We start from the raw sequence: 16178 nt of genomic DNA, 5'->3' as shown, positions 1-16178 counted from the left end.
CCACACTGTCCTCTTGGCGCTGGGTTCACACAGCTGGGATCTGTCCCTGCGCTCTCTCTCTAACTTGCTGAGCTTCCCGTGATGATGATCTCATCTGTTAAACACTAATTTCATCATCAGTAGAAGCCCAGCGTCTCTCCTTAATCAAGTGTTGGAGATCTTCAGTGCTTGACTGGGTGACGTAGTCTTACACTCGTGGCCAGGATTGTAGCTTTTTGGCTTTCTTAATTTAGATCCATCGAGACATTGATTTCTGTCCAAAAGACACCCAGAATTAGGATGGAAACTATCATATAAGATACAGTATACTTCTCTATAATGTATTATAGATACATATTTGGAACCATATCATATTGGTATCATATTTGGACCAATAATTCAAATATTTTCTAGACCTGTATTTGCACATAATTTAGTCATCATTTTTTTAAAACATTAAATTTAACAATGAGTGACCACTGCGGCTGCCGCAGCTGCTGAGGTGGAGGCCCGAGGCCGTGAAGGCCAAGGTCCCTGGCTGGGCCTCAACCGCTGCTGCGGATCCTGTCCAGGAGCTCCCGAAGCGCGGCCACTGTGCAGCCCCACAATGGCACAGAGCCTGCAGATGGAAATCCCCAACTTTGGCAACGGCATCTTGGAGCACCTCAGCGAACAGCGGCTGCAGGGCCTACCCTGTGAGGTATCGGTGGTGCTCAAGGGCCTTGCTGGCCGCCAGCAGCTCCTACTCCCAGGACCTGTTCAACAGCTGCCGCAGCACCATGGTGGAGCTGCCGGCAGCGGTGGAGCTGCCGGCGACCATGCAGCTGCAGTCGTTCCAGCAGACCCTGAGCTCCTGCTACACTGGCTGGCTGAGCACGAACGTGGGGGACCAGTTCCTGCTCACGGACAAGGCGGGCTTCCTGCAGATCCAGGAGATCCTGGAGAAAGGCGCTGAGTTCTTCCTGAAGGTGAGCTCCCGGAGCTGTGACTCCCAGGACCTGCACGTGGAGGGGAACCCTCATCCGAGCCACAGAGCCCCGTGGTGCAGACTTCCGGCTGGCCGGCCTGCAGCTCGCTGCTGCCCCTCATGTCACGGGTCAGGACGGAGCAGCAGGAGTCAGACTCGGTGCAGTGCATGCCCAGGGCCAAGCTGCTGTGGGATGGTGGCTCCAAGGAGGCCAGGGGCTGCAGCAGCGGCGGTAGCCACAAGATGGCCAAGTTCTCCATGCTGGCGACCTGGTGGCCAACCGGCAGCCCCCACAGCAGGCCCCGTGGTGGTGGCTGCGCAGCCCGTGGGGGTGGCCCTGGCCACGGGGGTGGGCGGGGCAGCTGGCCAGCGGGGCAGTGGTGGCCGCGGAGGGCATGGGGAGTGGGCCCAGCACATCACAGCTCAGGAGCCCGGGCACCTGGAGCGCCTACACCAGTGACAGCCGGCTCCTACCATGAGGAGGAGGATGCGGGGGAGGAAGGCTTGGATGAGCAGTGCCGGGGAATCTGCAACAGGTACACCCTGCACAGCGTGATGAATGTGGGCCCGACAGCTGAGAAGGTTGAGGCCTCCTGGAACCTGCAGTCCGATCCGGGTGCGGCAAGATTGGCTTCACTCCCGGCCGAGCTCATCGACCAGATCGGCACCTGTTGTCACCCCAAGCTCCAGGATGAGGGCGACCCCTCCGAGAAGCTGGAGCTGGTGGCAGGCACCAAGGTGTGCATCAGAGGGCGCAGCTCAGGAACCCGGCACCAGGTCTGGCCGCAGCCGCTCCTCGCCTCCTCCTTTGACCGGAACGCACTGGCCTGGCCCCCAGCTGTGGCACCGGCAAGCCACTGGACAGCCGCGCCCTCCACGCCCTCGAGTACCACTGCCGGAACTTCAAGGAGAGCGAGAGGAACACCATCGCGGCTGGCGTGTGCCCCAATGTGCGCCGGGTCGTGCGCCAGAGCTGGATGCCCAAGCTGAAGCTGCTCACCTGAGGGTGCCCCTGCACTGCCTGCATCAGTGACTGGGGCAAGATGGAGCTGGAGTTGATGGGCGGGGAGCTCAGCTTCCAGCCGGCCAGGCACGAGGACAAGAGGCCCCTAGGTGAGGGAGGCCCTGCAGTAACCACACCCCACACCCGGGAGGGCTGTCACACTCCCCCACCCCACCCAGGGGGGCCGTCTCACCCCTACACCCCACCCAGGGGGTGCATCACACTCCCCCACCCCACCTAGGGGGGCCATCACACTCCCCCACCCCACCCAGGGGTGCCATCACACTCCCCCACCCCACCTGGGGGGCCATCACACTCCCCCACCCCACCCAGGGGGGCCATCACACTCCCCCACCCCCATGTCCTGTCACACACACCTTGGTCAGGAGCTACAGTCGGTCCCTCCCCGGCACCCACACGCCGCTCCTCGGCTTTCCTGGGCAGTGACTTGCTGCCCGTCCTCTGGCCCTGTCCTCTGAGTGGCGCCTGCAGTGGTCATCCCTGTCCCGTATCTGCCACAGGGACAATGCTGCCCCTGGGACCCCTCCCTCCCGAGGCTGGGCAGGTGGGCCTAGGAGCGAGCCCTCAGGTCCTGGCTGCACCGTCCAGCCCTGCATGCTCGCTCCAGTGGGGGTGGGGGAGTTGTGGGGCCCGAGGCACTGACCAATGGCCGGGGCCCTGGGCAGCAGCAGGTCCTCCAGAGGCCAGGGTGGCTAGGGCTCAGGTGGGGCAGGGGCCATCCCCCAATGGCACACAGAGCACACGTGCTACACCTGGACAGTGCACATGTGTGCACGCACATACAACACTCATGTGGATGATGCAAGCACTACACACATTTGCAATGCACATGCATGTACAGTGCACCCACACAGTATGTCTACCCAGCACAAACATGTGAGTCTACACACAGCCATGCACAGTGCTCGCTGCACATGCTGGAAGAGCACGCACTTGCACACCACATGCCACGTGCACACAAAGCACATGTGTGTGCACACAGCACACATACACAGCATGTACCTGCACCCCAGTGAGCATGCACACGGGCACACGCCCTGCTGTGGTCTCTGAGGAGTGGGCATGGCCGCTTCCCCAGGCTGGGGTGCCAGTGTCTCCGAGATGTCATCCACTTGACCTGCAAACCCCACAAAGGGCTACCCATGTCCCTGCCCTGAGGGCCCCGTGCCAACCCTGGCTTGTGGGGCAGGAGGGTAGCTCCTCCGTGGATGGCGTGGCCCTGCATGGGGCCATCTCCACCCACAACTCAGTGTTGCAGACCTGCACTTCTCTCCTGGGTGTCCTGAGGCTTCCTGTGCTGACCACAGGGTCCTGGAGCTAAGGCCCCACTGCTGTGGAGCTCCCGAGGGCAGGGTGAGGGCCACCCGGTGCTGGTCGCATGGGGCCACCATGGCGCCAGGTGAGAGGGGGTCAGGACAGCCATGCCAGCTGGAAGAGCTGAAGCCACAGACTCAGCTGCGGGGAGTCAGTGCTGGGAGGAAGAGAGGCTGCCATGACAGCAATGACTGGGAGAGGGGGCGTGGACTAAGCCAGTAGCCTGGAGGCCGCTCGGTCCCCTGTAGTCGCAGCTGCCCTGGGAAGCTGAGCCAGGGTCTTTCTGCTGGGCCGGAGGCTGAGCCATGATAGGGGTCAGTCACCCAGTCCTCGCTGAGGACGAGGGCGGGAGTGTGCTCACCGTGTTTCCTGTGTCTCCTGTGCCCCTGAGAGTCCCCCATGCCCCCTGTGTCCCCCCGAGCCCCCTGAGCCCCCATGTCCCCCTGTGTTCCCATGAGTCCTCCTGAGTCCCCTCTATTCCCTGTGTGTCTGTGTCCCCGTGAGTCCCCCATGCCCCCTGTGTCCCCGTGAGTCCTCCTGAGTCCCCCTGTGTTCCCTGTGTGTCTGTCCCCATGAGTCCCCATGTCTTTCTATGTCCCCCTTGAGCCCCTGTATCCCCCAGTGTCCCTCACGTCCCCCTGTATTCCCATGAGTCCCCGTGTCCCTGTGAGTCCATGTCCCCTGTATCTCCCTGTGTCCCCCAGTGTCCCCGTGTCCCTGTGATTCCCCCCATCCCCAAGTATCCCCCATGTCACCTGTGTTCCCATGAGTCTCCCTGTCACCCTGTGTCCCCCAGTGCCCCTGTGTGTCTGTGTCCCTGTGAGTTCCCCTGTCCCCCAGTGTCCCCCATGTCTCCTGTGTTCCTGTGAGTCCCCTGTGAGTTCCCAGGGTCCCCCATGTCCCCTGTGTCCCCATGAGTCTCCCATGCCCCCATGAGTCCCCATGAGTTCCCTGTGTCCCCCATGACCCCTGTGTTCCCGTGAGTCCCCCATGTCCCCCAGTGTCCTCTATGTCCCCTGTGTTCCTGTGAGTCTCCCATGAGTTCCCTGTGTCCCCCACTGTCCCCTGTGTGTCTTGTGTTCCCGTGAGTCCCCCGTGTCCCCCAGTGTCCCCCTGAGCCACAGGGCACAGCACGTTCAGAGGCGTCCGAGGGTAGGCACAGGTTGCTCTCTAGGGTCCTGGAGGCCTGGCTGTGGCTGGAGTGTCACTGGGCCACCTTCTGGTCCGGGTGTGGGTGGGGCTGGTTCCCCGGAGGCTGCAGGGCTGAGTCTGCTCCCCGTCTTCTCCGGCTCCTGGAGGCTCCTGCACCTGCTCTCTCAGCACCCTTGCCGCCTGCTCCCCAGGGAGCAGTGACTCCCGCCCTCAGTTCTGTCCCAATGTCTGCACCCACCCTGCTCCTCTTGTGAGCACCCATGTGACAGCCCTCAGGGCCCCTGAGTCGCCCAGGGCCACCCCCACCCCAGGGTCCTGACTCCGTCCTGTCCCCAAGTCTACAGCTTCCCGGTTTTAGGGCCCGGCTCCTTGGGGGCGTTACGCAGCCCAGCATACCAGCCCAGTGTGGGGGTCCCATTGGGACCGGGGCAGCCTGGGGGTGCCCCCGAGGGCCTTGTCCCCGCCCGTGCTGCCACCTGCCCTGCCTGGGGGCTGCCTCTCCGGTCTCCCTCTCCAGGCTCTAGGAGCCCCCACCCTCCCTCATGACCACTCTGCCCTGTTCTCCGCCCCCACCCCCTGGGATGACAGACATCTGGGCCCTGCCCACAATTTCCGACTTGGAGTTGGGGTTGGAGCCCTGGATTCTGCATCTCTCAGACTCCAGGGGCTGCCAACACCCTTGGCCAGGTCCCCTCGCAGGAGCGGCTGTCCTGTCTGCACTTTCCTCTCTGCAGAGGCTTGGCTGTGTACCCGACGTTGTCCTCCTCCCTGGTTCCACTCCGGCCCCAGCCTCCCTGATGCTGCTGGACTGGATAGGGCCCAGTCCGGGAGGCGCAGGCCTGGGCACACCCCCTGAACTGTGCTGGTCGCGGGCACCATCAGGGCGCCACATGCGCCTCCCTTTCCTGGTCGGGAGCTGAGGGACACGGGCCAGGCCCGGGGCTGGACGCTGTCTGCACCCACTCTGCTTCCCCCCATCTGCGGTGCTTCCTGGCTCTGCCAGGGGCCGAAGGGTGCTCCCTACCCCATGGGGTGACCGCTGGGTGGCCGGGCGGGAACAGGGGCTGCAGCCCAGCCTCCCTGGAGGCCGCCTCAGCCCCAGCTGCAGGATGGGGGGGCGGTGCCCCAGGAGGGGCTGCGTTCACTCCAGTTAATGCCCAGCGGGCCAGGTCCCCACGGCTGCCCCTCCATCCAGGTCCTCCCCGAGAGGACAGCGGCCATGCAGCCATCTGCATGTTGATCACGCACGTGGCCATTATGTATCTCGGCGTCTTCCTCGTGAGAAGAATGAGGTAATCATGTTGGTATCTACTGAATAGACTTAAAAAGATTGCAAGACGGCAGTTTCATTGGGAGAGGAGAATTAGTTTAAAAATATGCTGTCAAAATATGTTGTTGCAAATGCTGAGTTGATGGTTCTTTTGTTTTGCTTTGTTTCTTGAATGTGTCAGGAAAAATTAGCAGTGACATCACCTGTGAGATGGGATGGCTGTTCCTGGGGGAGGCGTGGGGTGGTTCCGTGGTTTCCTTCCTTGAGGTCCCCCCATTCGGGTATCAGCTCGTGCGTTCTAAGTCTCCTCGAGACTTCTGCTTGGTCCGCTGGTGGAAAGTCAGGATGTGCGTGTGCAGGGGAGACAGGGTCTGTGCCAGCACCCCCCTGCCCACCATGTAGGGCCAGTCCAGCCTGGAGTGGACGGGGTCGGGGACAGATGTGATGGCCACATTGCACCCCGCTCGTCTTGATCTTGCAGGAGCCCCAGTCCAGACCCCGGGAGCCCAGCAAGCTTGTGTCCCCCGAGGCCACTTAAGGGGCAGGTGGCCGGAACCAGCACAGACAATGGAGCAGTGTGTGTGCACCACGAGCCCCACCCTCGGAATCCTCTCAAGAAACCCTAGGGATCCATGTTGTTGTCGCCGGTGCCAGGCTCGGCAGCCGAGGCCCGCCCATGCCGGAACTGTCAGTGAGGAGAGAGCGCAGCAGGGACTCTCCCTCTTAACACTGCTCAAGCCCAGATCCACACTGAACTGGCAAGAAGCTGTGGGTCCAGAGCCCAGACAGCCCCGAGGCCAGAGGCTGTAGGGCCAAGAGGAGGGGGCTCCAGGCTGGGGTCAGAGCTGCAGGGTGGACCTGGCCAGGCCTGCAGAGGGAGGGACGAGCGGCCCCAGCAGCCTGAGCCCCTGGCTCCCACCTGGCCTGCAGGTGGGGCCCCTGGAAAGCGTGGCTTGTGGAAGAAGGCATGGGGTGAGTGGGGCCCTCCACTGTAGGCGTGCCCAGGGGTGGGGGTGCTGGGCCGCTCTGTCCTTGCTGGACACAAGCACGGCCGGGGCCTGCCCAGCTCTCCAAGACCAGGTGAGCAGTGGGAAGCACTGTCCACACCTGCCCCCGTGAGTTCCAGCTGGCCGGGCTCAGGGGGGCCAGGGAGGTTGTCCCAGCTGGGAGGGATCCCGGGGCCACCTAGGACTGCGTCTAAGTCCTAGGTTTTTCCATAGCAGGAGAGACACGAGGTCCTCCTGCACAGGCCAGAAGCAAACCTGCCAGAAGGTGGCTCAGGGTGCCCGTGTGCCTCATCCAGAAAGTTCTGCCTTGGCCCCTCGGGGACCAGTGGGCAGTGGCTCCCGTAGGGAGGGCTGCCCCCTCTGCACCCTGCCGGGTCCTTACAGGAGCTCCGAGAGGCGCCCCCCCTCACCCTACACCCGTGCAGGCTGCAGTGTGGCAGGAGCTGCCGGCCACCATGAGGAATCTCCTGGTCTCCCAGGCACTGCTGTCAACCCACCTGCCCGGGGGAGCTTGAGCCGGGCAGGGAGGACCCAGAGACCCCCGGCAGGGCAGGCAGAGGGCACATGTCCATGGACTGGCATGGGCCTGATCTGCACACTGAGCTGCTGCTTCCTGTCCCCAGAGGTCAGCATCCAGCCCTGGGTCAGAGGCGGGCAGCTCCGTCCTGACCCCGCCCCTCCCCTCCCTCTCCAGATGCCAGGCTCCTGCTCAGCCCTGTGCACCTGCCTTTTTTCAGGGACAGAGCCTGGGGCATCCTGGTCTCAGGTGCAAACAGAAGGATGCACTGGGCATTGCTGGCTGATGGCTGGGCCTCAGGGTCTCAGGTCGCCGACTGTGGATGCCACATCCTGTGTGTTGCTCCAGCCCAGCCACTGAGACCCAGGCCGGTCCATCTTGCGAGACTGCCACCTGGCACGTGGCTTCCAGGCCCCTGTGAAAAGAGAAAGAGGAGGAGGAAGGTGCAGGGCATGTGACCAACCTGGCAGAGCCCCCGGGCACTTCTGTGAGTGTGGTTCTGGGGGGCGGCAGCTGGCGTCCCTGGGAACCTGTTAGCTTCAGAGCTGATGAGGCTGAGGGGCCTGCCGGTCTCCCACCAGCTGTCTGAGGGTGGCAGAGCTGGGAGAGGATCCCGGGCTGTGAGACCTGTGTGCTCCCGGCGGGGGGCAGCCCTCAGGAGGGACTGAGTGGGCACTGGGGGCCCAGGTGGGAGGGGTAGCCCCAGGTGTGCCTTCGTCCCTCCCAAGGGTCCTGGCATGAGGAGGGTGTGGAGGTCGGACCTCAGCCCAGCCCTGGACCCAGTGTCCCTGTGCTGTCTCAGTGCGGCTGCAGATGGACCTGGCTTAGCAGTGCCAGGGCCCCGAGCTCACCGGGGCTGTGACAGGGGCACAGCCTGCCCTCCACTGCGGGCCCCAGGACCTAGTTCTGGGATCGGAGCTGGAGCTTCATCCACAGGAGGCGCTCGGCATAGTGTGGGGGTCAATTAAGTCGAACCAGGATCCCAACCGGCCCTGGAGCCCAGGAAGTGGTCACGCCCTGGGCCACTGGGAGAGGTCTGTAGAAGGATCTGGAAGAATCTAGAAGGTTTGCCAATGTGCATCTGCCCTCTGGGCATCTCGTTTCGCGGCAGAGTGAGACAGCATCACCCAGAGCCCCGGCTCCCCCCTGCCCCGTGTCATTCCCCCTCTCCCCCCCGCCGTCCTTGCTGGGTAGAGCAGCCGCCGGCCGGGGCCAGGCCGAGGAGCTTCGGTCAGAGCAGGACATGGGACTTGAGGGCAGCTGGGACAGCTCTGGGGGTGCCATCAGAGTGGGGAGAAGGGTCACACCCCAGGGCTCAGCAAGGGTCAACACCCCCATGCCGGGGACCCCTCCTCCACCTGCGTCCTCCCCCAAGGTGGACAAGAAAGCAGGTGAGGCAGAGCCAGAGCTGAGGACTGAAGGAGTGGGCAGGGCAGCGAGGAAAGGCCGTGTCCAGCCTGCAGCAGGTCCAAGGCAGCGAGGGGCGGGACTGGAGGCCAGGGCAGAGGGAGGGCCTGGTCATGGCGGTCGGCACAGGCAGATATGTGCCGCAGGTGGTGTGCAGGTGGATGCAGTGCCCGGCCACGGGGCACAGCCAGTGAGTGAGGACTGGCAGGGGATGAGATGGTGGCCATGGTGGGGTGCCCCTGGCCGTGCGGGGAGCAGAAAGGGGAGGCAGCTTCTGGGTGGGCACTCGGGGCCAGCAGCAGCCTCGAGGTAGAGGTGGAGGTCTGTGTTTTGCTCTCATCCTGGTTCTGCTTGTCACCCAACTGGTGTCACCCTGGCTACTGTAGCATTCTGGGGATGCCGCCCCTCCCCCCCCCCAGGCTCTGGGGTCCCTGGCCCTTGGGGCTGTCAATGCTCAGAGCCGCTGGGCGGTGGGTGCCCCAACAGGCTCCAGGACCTGGAGGAGCCATCCTCAGGGGACAGTTCTCATTCCGTGTGCACTGGTGACTCAGGAGGCGTTGAAATGACTCCACAGACTGGAGTGAAAATGTCCCGCTGCTCCGTGACTCACGGAAATGTATTGTATGTGCCATTCACAGGCACACACGTGCACCTCCACCTAGATAAGCCACGTGTGTGCATGCGTGTGGAGCTGCCACGTGTACATCACACACGCCCCTGGGGACCAAGAGAATGGGCGTCCTTTGTGGGCAGACGTCTGTCACGTGGCCTCTGTGTGCACACACATGTGGGTATGGGCTTATTACACATGCACACACCGCTCACGCCCAGGCACACACATGCACACACACATGCCTGCACATGCACACATTCATGCATGCACAGAGCATATGCACACATTGACACATGTGCACACATGCAGACCCGGAGTTGAGCCTGCGTATGACACACACTGCTGATGCGCCATACCTGAGAACACGCACACGCATGCCTGCACTCACAAGCAGACATGCACTTTCAGATGCACGCCCTGCACCACGTGTGCACACAGACATATGTGTCTGGTCCAGTGCCCTGCTGGGTGCAGGCGAGCGTCCGTGTGTGGGCGTGCGACTGCTTCTTCTTGCTCCCCCGCAGCCCTGCACACACAGACGAGTCTCAGCTAACGAGGGAGACTTGGAAAGCAGCCGACTGCCTCGGGGCGAGTGGCAGCAGCCCCGGGTGCTCTGTGCAGACACAGAGGGGACTGTCCAAGCAAGGGCTTTCCCTCTGCGGAACCAGTCAGCAATCACATTTCCTCCGTTGGCCCACAAGTCAGGCGTCCACAGAGACATGCCCACAGTGGCCGAGCACTGCTGGCCCGAGCTCGCCCGGCTGGCAAGAGGGTCCCCTGGCTCCCAGCAGCCCCCGCTTTGCCAGACGCGTGGTGGAGCGAGGAGGACTCCAGCCTGGGTATCAGAACGCAGCATCTCCAGATGGCCTGGGTGTTTTGACTCTTGGGTCTCTGTGTGCAGTGGCTTCCACTGTGGCTCCACACTGCCTGGACAGAGCGCCTTTGTCTGCAGCTGCCGAGGGGCACATGTGCATGGGATGCCATGTAGGGAGGAGGTGCTGGCACTCCTGGGGTGCCCCAGCCTGGGCCCCGCTGAGCTTGGTCCCCTACCAGGGGCCGTGGACCAGTCAAGGAGCCCCTCTGAGGCCACTCAGTGTGCAGGACGCTGCTGCCCACATCAAGATCCAGCCAGGCTCCGGTCTGCAGCAGCTGGGGAAACCCTGTTGAATTGGGCCAGATGGCTCCGTGCTGGCAGAGCGTGGTGGTGGTACAGAATGTTCTGGAATGTTCCAGACTGTCCCTTTCCTCTGCCTGTGAGTGTACAGGCGCAGATGGGAGGGGAGCACTCGCTCCCCTCAGCCCCACCCATCACAGGTGAGCAGTCAAGGGAGGACCGGGGGTCCGGCTGTGGGAAGCTGTGCTCCATTCTCACCATATCCCCATGCCTGGGGCCTGTGTCTAGGGCAGAAAGAAAGGATTTGGATCCTGTCCTGGCCACTTGCTGGCCCTCTGGGTGGCCTCAGCACACATGACCTCCGTGGACCTCCGGCAGCTATGAGATGCTGGGCTCAGGGCCAGCACTGTGACATGGTAGGTGAAGCCGCCACCTGTGATGCCTGCATCCCATCTGAGCACTGGCTTAAGTCCAGCTGCTCTACTTCCAGCCCAGCTCCTCGCGCATGGCGTGGGGAACCAGCAGAAGATGGCCAAAGTGCTTAGGACCCTCCTGCCCATGTGGGAGACCCGGATGGAGCCCCTGCTCCCGGCTCCAGTCTGGCCCAGCCTGGGCCGTTGTGGCCATCTGGGGAGTGAACCAGCAGGCGAGAGACCTCTGTTTCTCCTGCCGTCTTGTGCTGTAACTCTGCCTTTCAGATAAATAAATGAATCTCGGGGCAAAAAATAAGCAGCAGCTGGACCCCCAGGCCGCTTGGCAGGACCAAGCAGTGGGGTCTCCCTGCAGGCTCAGGACAAATGTCACAGCCTACTTCTGTCCAGGGAGATGCAAGCTGCACACACCAGGGACCACAGCCAGGGGGAACACAGCCAGTGGCCACAGCTGGGGGCCATAACTAGGGGGACCACGGCCAGGGGCCATAACCAGGGGGGCCACAGCCAGGGGCCACATCCAGAGGCCACAGCTATGGGGAGCCATAGCTAGGGGGACCACAGTCAGGGGCCACACAGCCAGGAGGACCTTATTGAGGGGCCACAGCCAGGGATGACCATAGCCAGAGGCCACAGCCAAGGGGACCACAGCTAGGGGGGCCACAGCCAAGGGGACCACACCGAGGGGGTCACAGCCAGGGGGGCCATAGCTGGGGGAACCACAGCCATTGATGACCACAGCCAGGGGGGCCACAGCCGGGGGGCCACAGCCAGGGACCACACCCATGGGCCACAGCCAGAAATGACCACAGCCAGGGGGACCACAGCCAGGGATACCACACAGCCAGGGCACTGCCAGGCCCTTTCCTGTCCCCTTGGCCCTCACCAGAGTGCCCACCCTGAGCTGCAGCTGGCTCAGGGCAGCCGCCTCCTGCTTGCTCACCTCTGTGACCACAGCCCAGCGAGGTGCCTGTCAGAGGGACACATGTGAGGGGTGTCTGGAAGCAGCCCAATGTCCCTGGGTGGAGGACGCTCCAGAAATTGGGGCAGGGGACAGGGTTGATGGGGCAGGGGCAGGACTTGTGAAGGCCAAGGTGCAGTGCCCTCCATGCCCCACGGGGCCCCTTGTGGGCGCTGGGCTCCAGGTGACAGTGGACACAGCTGTGCCCCTTCTCCCCAGAGCCCATCCCCAGGCAGCTGGGTCCTGCCCCGGAGCTCAGCGCAGCACAGCAGGGAGTGTGCAGCTGGGGATCTGTGTGCCAGCAGCCAGGCGGCGCTCCAGGCTGCAGGCCAAGGTCCCTGGCGGGAGACCTGGGCGCAGGTCCCAGGGAAAGCACTAGAATCCTGCCACATTTGTCTCCTGACTGCCCTGTGTTTTCAGCATCTGTGTTGGAAATTGTGCGGGAGCCCAGTCTCAGCGAGGGGCCCTGCCTGTGTTCCCGAGCTGGCAGTACCCCGGGGCCTTCTGCTGACCTGCAGAGTAATTGGCATTTTCAGAGCTGGCTTTCTTGGTAAATAATGACATTTTCCATCTCGTGGAGGACACTGGCTGTCGGGAGACCTGGGGCCCTGGAGAGGTGACCAGAAAGACCCTGGTGGGCTCCCAAATTGGTTTGTTTGCCAGATAATCAGAGGCGAGAAGATGCCATAATAGGACACGGGCGGCTCTGAGGCGCGCACGGGGGATAGCAACGGGGGCTGTCACCACTCACCGGCTGAGGCAGATGATCTGCCTCCTGGTGCCTGGGCCGAAGCAGTGAGAATTACCGCGTGGACGTTTCCTGACAGCAGAGGCAGGCTGAGCTGGGTGGCGAAGTCAGGAGGACTTTCCCTGCGCACCCCTGGATGTGCGCTCCGAGCAGGTGCAGCTTCGGCGGGAGCCAGGCAGGGATCATGTCGGAGGCTTGAAGTGCAGGGCCCTGGGAGCGCCCGCTTGGGGGGAACGGACCCCTGGACGCAGAGCTGGTGCCTCCACGCTGGGCAGTGCCCGCCACAGAGGGGCAGGAGGGCTTCAGGCAGCACCTGGCAGGGCAGGATATGTCAGCACACCCTGGATGGCAGGAAGGAGCCGGCGGGCCCCTCCCCGCCTCAGCCAGCTGCAAGTGTGGCCTGTTCGCAACCCACCATGGCCTGCACAGGGCGGGGGGCAGCAGGAGGTGGGCGGAGCCCAGTAGACCATCGAGGCTCTCGCCATCCGCTGGGCGGCTTGGGTTGGGGTCAGACGTCGAAGTGGGAGACTGGCAGAATAGTCCAGACTGGCGCTGGTGGTGCTCAGAACCCCCATACACACACCCTTATACCTGCTTCTTGCCAGTCCTGCCACACTGGGGCCACTGTCCCCTTCATAACTGAGCTCCAGGGAGCTGTAGTGTCCGGGAGATGAGTCCGGTGTCCGGGGCACCCTGGGCCTCCCAGGTTTTCCCTGCCACATCCCCCCACGCTGGGGGGTGCACCTGGGTCCCAGTGTGCGTCACCCTTGTGGTTGAATGCAAGGGACACTGAAGCCCCGGGGACAGGCCAGCGCCCAGGGACCGAGGCTGCCCGGGGGAGCTGTCCCTGCGTGCATACCAGGAGGGCCTGGGGCAGCACACGCTGGCTGGCCCCTCGGGGGAGAGCCCTTCACAGGGCCTCCTGCAGCCGACAGAGCCCCAGCGCTGCCCCCTGGTCAACAGAGGTGCTGTAGCCTGCGGCCCTTGGGGCGTCCCCAGCTCCCAGCAGAACCAGTGACCTCCCCCCACCCCCTGGCCCAGGAAGACGAGCCGAGCACAGATCTCTCCAGGAGTTTGCTGTCCATGGCTCCCAAGGACTCCTCCATCCTCTCCTGGATCCGAGCTTGATTCCTGCCCATTCTGCTCTTTCCCGGGGGACCCGTGATTTGCCAACTCCTCCATCCTTGTCCTTACACTACGACCCGAGAGGTGCGGCCGCCATTCCAGGCGGCGGCCGGCAGAGCAGATCTGTTTGCCAGTGTGCTCGGCAGCGGTTCTCGCCGGCAGTAACAGGAGTTGGCTGAGAAGCTGGCCCGGGTGGGAGGGGGCGGTCCTGGTGAGAGCTTGACCAGGGTCCCTGCAGGAACCCAGCCGAGATCCCCAGAGAGGGCGGTGGAGGCCGAGGGCGGCGCCATCTCCACTCACCCTGAGTGACCGTAGGATGCTTCCTTGTGCTGGCAACTGAGCCCCTGTGCCCCCACTGCTGTGACTGTGGTGTCCCCCGCGTTGCGTGCTCGTTCTGACATGGCTGGCAGGTGTCCAGTGTGGGGACAGTTCCAGGCTGCTGTCCCCACTGCTGGCCTGTCCTGGGCTTGGCAGGGCGCCGGCGGAGGTGACGACCCAGCAGGCAGCGTTTTGCGGGAAGGTGCAGCCTCGGCGCGGGTGCTAATTGGAGCTGGGTTCACAGGAGCGGCGGCGCTGGGAGCGGGGAGAACCCAGCACTAATTACACTAGCACCACACCAGCGTCCCCCGGGGCAGGGAACGAGCAGGCCCAGCTGTGCCGAGGTGGCTGGCATCTTGCTGCTCACTTTGGTCACGTCTCCACGCGTGCCAGGTGCTAACTCTGGGCGTCCCCGCGAGCCATTGCTGAGGAGAACACCTGTCCACCAGGCTGTGGGGACACCTGCTCCCTGACTTCCTGAGTTCTGGCCATGTGGGGCACCACTGGGCACCCGGACGGGGACAGGGCAGCAAACAAGATGTGGTCGGGGTCTCAGGGTGCTGGGGCGTGTCGAGGAGGAGGCTGGGTCAGGGCTGAGATTCTGAATCCAGCCCCAGGCCAGGCCGCGGAGGCTGAGGGTGCAGCAGAGCTGGGCAGATGGGTGCTGCTAGGGGCAGAACCCCTGGTGGTTCCGTGGGTGGCAGGAAGAATCCTTCTGCCAGTGATGACCTGCGCTGTCCCCAAACACAGTCCTGAAGAACGGGGTCCCTGGTGAGTTTTCAAGCCCTCAAGAGAACAGTTTGACCATAGAATATTCCATTTGTTCTCTTTGCCTGCACCCTCCTCCCACAGCTCCCCTGCTTGCTGAATCCCATTGGCCCAACCAGGTGGTGGCCGCCTTCTTGCCTGGTGCCCAGCTGTCTGGGTCGGCCCTGCCCAGTGGGGGCTGCGCTAGGCGCCCCTGGTGACGTGGTTATTGTTCGACTGCTCCTTCACCCTAATGGGGGTCTCCCGAGGGTGGCAACCTGGGTGTCTTGGGCCCCCATGGCCCAGTAGGTGCACATGGGGTGTCCAGAACACTCATACCATGCCCTTGGGATTTGGAGCAAGGCCGGGTGTCGTGCAGGGGAGAGAGCCAAGGCTGCCCGGGTTCTGCGTGGTGGGTGCCCCTGACCAAGTGGTCCCCAGCAGTGGGAGGCACTGGCAGGCACCTGAGTGAGTGGAGGGGGTGTGGGCACCACAGAACCTGGAGCACAGGACGAAGGAAGCCCCTGTGGTGACCCCTGCTCTGGAAGAGCCAGCAGCCCCGCCCCTGCCAGAAGCACTGTCCGCAGGCTCACCTGGTCACTGCTGGGTGAATGAATGAGTGAGTGATGTCAAAAATCTATGGGTTCCCGACAAGACCGAGATCCATATAGTAAGCAGAATCCACCACGTTTCATGCGCTTTTCAGCTTTTCTTTATTGCTTCTCTCCTTCCTCTCCTCTCTCCTTTCTCGTTCTCCCCAGGCGTCCCTCTTATATAGTCCACAGCCCGATTACTAAAAATGGGCATGAACACAGGATGTGGTTCCTCAAACTATTGTTTCAGTTTGAGTCCTGCATGAAAAACAGGATGTACTTCAGTCCCGGTTGTTTCAGTTTAAGTGAGCCAGGCTACGTGACCTCCAGCCTCAGGGAATAGTTGTCACGAGCGGCTGGCCTGTGGTTCCCCACATGAGTGAATGAATGAATGAGGGCAGGAGCACCACGTGCTGTGCACTGTTGGCTCGGCAGCCTTGGGGAAGATGGCTCCAGGGTCGGGGTCTCAGGCAGGCGCTGTCTGGGGAGCGGAGACCCAGCGCCAAACTGAGAGGAGAATCGGGGGCCAGGCTGGGCCTCCACATGGTCCCTGGGGCAGCCGAGGAGCCAGGGGCTGGCTCTGCAGGTGGCTGGCAGGTGGAGGGGGCTCCCCAGCCAGCCTGGGAGATGGGCACCCTCCCTGGGGGGCAAGGCCCCCTCCCTGGCCTCCCTTCAGGTCTTCACGGCTGGTGCGATCCCAGCGACACTCACAGCTTGCTGTGTTCTGCCCTCCGGGGGACCCGTCTGTCCTGGTCTTGCACATGCGTGACCTGGGCCAGGGGCTTAAGTCAGACCCACCATTGGGAAGTCGTGGATGCATTCGGCAGATTTCGGTCCCACTGGGCACCACGTGGCCCTTGAGACCCTCGGCAACTTCTTGCACCCTGCCTG

At 63.2% G+C, this 16178-nt stretch overlaps 1 pseudogene; it reads left to right on the top strand.

Moving 5' to 3' along the window:
* The first annotated feature begins 586 nt into the window (after positions 1-586).
* LOC133746916 (nucleus accumbens-associated protein 1-like) lies at positions 587-1950 on the top strand (annotated as a pseudogene).
* Positions 1951-16178: the final 14228 nt, after the last annotated feature.

Source organism: Lepus europaeus, chromosome 18 (genome assembly GCF_033115175.1).
Source record: "Lepus europaeus isolate LE1 chromosome 18, mLepTim1.pri, whole genome shotgun sequence".
Classification (NCBI taxonomy): domain Eukaryota; kingdom Metazoa; phylum Chordata; class Mammalia; order Lagomorpha; family Leporidae; genus Lepus; species Lepus europaeus.
Note: the sequence above shows the minus strand (reverse complement) of the source record. Positions and strands in the feature narration are given on the sequence as shown.